Source organism: Coccinella septempunctata, chromosome 2 (assembly GCF_907165205.1).
Source record: "Coccinella septempunctata chromosome 2, icCocSept1.1, whole genome shotgun sequence".
NCBI classification, from domain to species: Eukaryota; Metazoa; Arthropoda; class Insecta; order Coleoptera; family Coccinellidae; genus Coccinella; species Coccinella septempunctata.
Window position 1 is genome coordinate 5,325,805 of NC_058190.1, and position 5,361 is coordinate 5,331,165.

The following is a 5,361-nucleotide window of genomic DNA, read 5'->3' on the forward strand; positions in this document are numbered from 1 at the left end:
GGAGTGCAAGAAAAATTTTTCACGGTATATAAATCCTGAATATTCAACCATCATTTGAGTGAAAATCAGAGACCCTTTCTCTATGGTGAAAATCTCATTTTGACAGTTTTTCAAACTCGGAAGTATAGAAAAAACATTGCGCCTAGACAATTTCAGTTCAATTTATCGAAAAATTATATCGGACAAATTTATTTTCCAAACGAATTGTTCGAATTATCAAATATATATATTCCGAACATCAAATATTCATATTCTTTCAACTGCTAATCTCCTTACGAATTGCAGAAGCGATTTTTCAGCGAAAATAAGAATAGGTGTACGCCACTGACGGCCATTGGCGCTTCGGGCATCTTCGGGATTCTGTCATTTCTGTCAACTGGATATTGTCATTTGACTCATTTGCAAAGAACAGTACCCCGGCTTGATTTCGGGGTGAAGTGGATTTTTTTTTTTAATTTCAACATGAAAATGAGAATTCAATGGCGAATGACTTATTCCAACCAATAACCATCATCAATTGACTTTATAAGTAAGAAACAGTTTCTGAAGTGAATATGAATTTATGAGTACTCTTCGCTAATCGTCATAATAATGTTTCATTCAAGATTTATGCAAGATTCTCCATAAATTGTCTAATTAATTTGTCGGTTTCAAACACTTGCTTCTTATTTCTTAGTTTCGTTTTTACGAACCTAATATACATGTATAATATTATTCAAATAATAATGTTGGTATGAAATGGACAAACAATTTTTTTTCTGCCTTTTGTCATGCATATGTACATACATATGTACACATGTATGAAAAAATACATTATTGCATCTGTTAATGTTCATTATATTTACAGATTTACACCCATGAAGTGAATGGTGATTTCATAGAGCCCCTTTTTTTAGGGTGAAGGTAAAAGACAAAATTCCAAGGTGGGCGCTAAAGTAAACAGGAGCCAGGGTGAGTATATCTCAAGATCTTCTTCAAACAAATTCTTCTAAACGAATACTTTATTCCCATAATACATCTAGGATGGGACATTCACAAATAATTTGGTATTTAATTTCAGTTCCAAGCTACAAAAATTTGAGTCACTGAAAATGGTCCCCATATATGGTAAATTTGATTTTGTTGTTGATGGAGTGCAACTGTGTCGAAAGATATCAGCATATTCAATCTTACGTACTACTATGTTCCGCAGTTGGTAACATATCTACTAGATATAGAGCATAATATTGAAAGAAACTCTAAGAATTTTGAATCAGAGTACTAAATGAGCTCAAGAATTGTGATAGCTTTTGGGGGATCTTCCAGAAAGAATAGATCCTGCTAGTGACCAGTCTTCATCGAGGACTTCATACTTAAGTGTGTGGCATGCGTTCACTTACATGATCAACAGGTAGGAAAATTTAAGACTCCCGAGACTAAAATATATAGACAAAGCTGGTTGATTCTGTACTTGAGACTGATAAAAGGAAAGATGAGGGTAGAACAGTTTTTTGTAAGAAATTCATTGGTTTCAGTTAGGGATAATTTTGGAAAATTGAATTGTCAATATATATTTAGACAACTCTATTGGATTCTTCTACTTTGCGTTACCTAGAGCCATGGAATAATATAATCAAGAGGAGATTTTCTGTTCCTATGCTTCAGTGTTAAAGAGTAGCTATCACAAATCACGAAGAGGAAATTAAATCATTTTAAGATGAAATTTCACTTAGTGCTCACTTCATATTTTATTTCCCATAAAGATGCAAATCCACTGATAAAATTTCACTCTTAGCAAAATATTGAATTTAGAGTTATAATTTATCGTTTTTGGGAAATTTCATCGAAATATGTGAGATATAATCTCACTTTTTATGCATTTTACTGACTTTTTACTGACTGACTTCCAAATAAGTAACAATTGTGTATTGATATTATTTGTCGGAACCTACAAATGAAATATTCATGTAAGAAATAGGGTATTTTGGATCAACTGACCTTGCCACGACAGCTGAGGGGCTTACACGTGTTGGTTCAATTCATGTTTTTGTGGTTTTTATAAGTCCCTAAAAATTTTCTGAGAAAATGTTGTTCGGTGAATATTATTTTTCCTTCAGTGATGATATGAAAGTGCGGTATGATAGAAAACTAATCATTATCGACAGTATTGACTTGTACAATATTTTTGTGATAATAAATGTTGTGGGAGGTTTGTGTGCTCCTAAGTGACGTCAATCCGAAATTCTGAATCGTTTTTTCACTGTATTAATCTTATACCAGAGTATAGTGCATTTCGGATCAGCTGACTTTGATAGGATTGCTTAGGGGCACACAAATGTTGGTTAAGCTCGTATTTTTGTGATTTCGTGGTTGTGGTTTTCATGAATACCTATCAATTTCCTGAAAAAATTTCCTTCAGTGAATATTTTCTTTATTCTTTATTATTCTTTGATAATTTTGATTCATACAATTAAAATTTTTGTGCAAAGGAGGATTATAGAGTAGAAAGATAGGAAACGCCCTCATATCTCTAGTACTAAAAACCGACTACATTTTGGTCAGTGAAAACACACTTGACAATGAGAAGGCGCACAAAACGCACTGTCGATACAGAAAAACTTTTTAATAACAGTTTTCAGTTTTTTGATTGAGGGGCGCGAAATTCGAATTCTATTCCTTGTATTAAATTTCAATATCCACTTTGTTTCGATCAGAAAACAAACATCCTGAGCGACAAAACAAAAGTATGGTTTTGTTTTGTGATCAGGATGTTAGTTTTCATCTAAACATTGTTTGGAATCAATTGATATCAATGAAAAACGCTGTTGAATGTGCTATATTTTTATTTGCAATTTATAAAAAATTTACAAAAATTGAAATTATGGACAATAATAAATAAAGTATATGGTGATCTGCTATAAGTCGACGGTGTTATTTCTGTGCAATAGGTTGTTTTGTATTAATTACCTTAGTTGAATTTGCGAAATATACATATATCAGAAATTAATATGAACCAATATTCAATATACCATCAGAGCATTCACATTCCAGTTACTTACATATGTAGGTATTATTTATAGAATCTTCAGAACCACACTTAAAAAAAAACCTTAAAGAGATATACAAGACCTGTATGTATAGTTCCTCGGTCCTTTTTTTATGATTTCCTCATGATATGGTCTCTTTATGACACAATATACAAATTGATTAATGAATTAACAAAACACTCACAGCAGGTTTTATGAAACTTTGACTTTCCAAACAACAATTTGACAGTCACTCAGTTTCCAAATCGAAATCAATAAAACCTCTGCAATATGTATATTGAAAGAGTAGCAATGGAGAATCATTGTATGGACCTATAAAGGTCATAATTTCCCCTTAATAGGCCGTTCATTCAAGAGATGCTTTCTGCATACAAATGAACATGAACAGCTCTAAATTGACCTGCAGTAAAATGTTCATTGCACATGGTGTAGTCAGTAGTCTTTGCTGAAGTCATTGTCTTAACGCCGTGAGAATTTTATCCACTTCGGAGCACTGAAAATTAAAATCAATGAATGACCGACTCACATGTTACGAGTTTTAATATTTATGCTTCCATTTTCCTTAGTTGAATGAAGAACTTAATTTCTCAAAATCCATTCGATTATTTGAGCAAAGTTCTTCACCATCCGAACAATATTTTGATGTTTTCACCAAGAAATACGACAAAAAAATTAAATAATCAGAAACTAGAACGAGCTAGATAAACAAAAAGCGGTACGCGAATCAAAACATACAAAACCTCTTTGGTCAAAATGGACGTCTGAAATCTTACAAAATTCCATATGTTTCTGCAAATGGCACTCAACACGCTTGACACACAGATGGCGCACAAATCGCTTTAGTCGCCTCGTTTCCCATCTTTCTACTCTATAATCTTTGGTTTTGTGATTATAAATGTCACAGATGGTTTGTTTGCCCCATAAAGAATGGACTGAGCATTATTCGCATGAAAGTGTATCCTGTAGAAAGAGAGAAAGCCATGACCTGTCTTTTTTTCTGTGGACATATACTTGAGTGTGAACCAATCAAAATTCTAGAAAAAGTCAACTACTGGCCGTACGTTGGGCTGTCTCGTTCACATTCTTCTGCCATATTTACTGTAAAGCTGATAAGCAAATGCTCAGTCCATTCTCTATGTCCATGGTTTGCCTCTCAGGTGACGTCAATTCCATATGCCTAATTTATCCGACCTTTCAAGCCAAAAACATTGGACCAAAAACTCATATTTTCTCTTTGACATTTAATATCTGGACATTATCTTATAGAGAGGGAGTCAAAATTATGAATTGATAAAATCTATTTTCAGGAGACAAGACAAAGATAGTTTGATGAACGTTGAAGGGTAACCGAGAGTGCTGTCTCAGCTCTGAGGGTTGTTCCTACGGCTACAGCAGAAAGGTAAGTCATAATAATTATTTTTTCGAATCACAGATTACAGAAAAAGGTTTAAGTGGGGTAACTCGCTCACTAAAGCGAAGCATCAATTGGCGCTGTTGTGGTAGCGGAAGAGATCCGGAACTAAATTATCGGAAACTGTTTTGTAGGGATTTTGTGTTCTTGATGGGCATTGTAAATTTTGCGAAATTCAAGTTCAACATAAATTTTTAGCATCATTTACACGAAGAATTTTGACACGACAATGATTGTACTGCAAATCCCATTTTATGAACCTATTTGTGAACCATTTAATGAGTTGTGAGTGGGATACTATGAAAACGTGACATTTTATGTATATTAGCCATTTTATAGTAAATGGTATAAAGTGATCTGAAGAAACTCATTATAATTTGAGCTTACCATTCCATTTTTGAGGTCAAATATAAGGCGTGTTCGTAGAGTGGTTCACAACGGTTGTGAACTGTACAGAGCAAGCGCAAATGGATTTTCGCTACCCTAAAATGGAATTGCGCTTGCTCTGTACAGTTCACAACCGTTGCAAACCACTCTACTAACAAACCTATAGGGTGTTACATTTGAAAAATGTAACTTTGGTCTTAATTTTTGTTTGAACATAATTTTAAATTTTGCTTTTGATCGCCCTACACAGATCACAAAAAAATATTTCCAAAATATCTTTATTTACTCCCTCAAAATGAGCTCTGAATCTGTGGTGGGCCAACCGGTTTATAGTTGAAAAGACGTTTACTTATTGATATTCTACGTAGTATTACCTTGAAATCAGTTAATTTAGAACAGAAAGTGACATAATTCCTGTCTCTCTCGATAAGAGCAAAATCCAACCTTAAAATGAGAGTTTCTTGTTGAATATTCAATGAACAATGCATATTGATGTGAAAACATATCTATATTTTGTTTTCCAATGCTATAATTCCA

The 5,361-nt window shown here is 33.4% G+C and overlaps 1 long non-coding RNA gene across 1 annotated transcript; it reads left to right on the forward strand.

Moving 5' to 3' along the window:
- Positions 1 to 401: 401 nt before the first annotated feature.
- On the forward strand, positions 402 to 4,803 carry LOC123307679. Its single transcript, XR_006536994.1, has 4 exons — positions 402 to 548; positions 848 to 897; positions 1,061 to 1,390; positions 4,334 to 4,803. It is a non-coding gene; the product is annotated as an uncharacterized LOC123307679 (long non-coding RNA).
- The last annotated feature ends 558 nt before the right edge of the window (positions 4,804 to 5,361 follow it).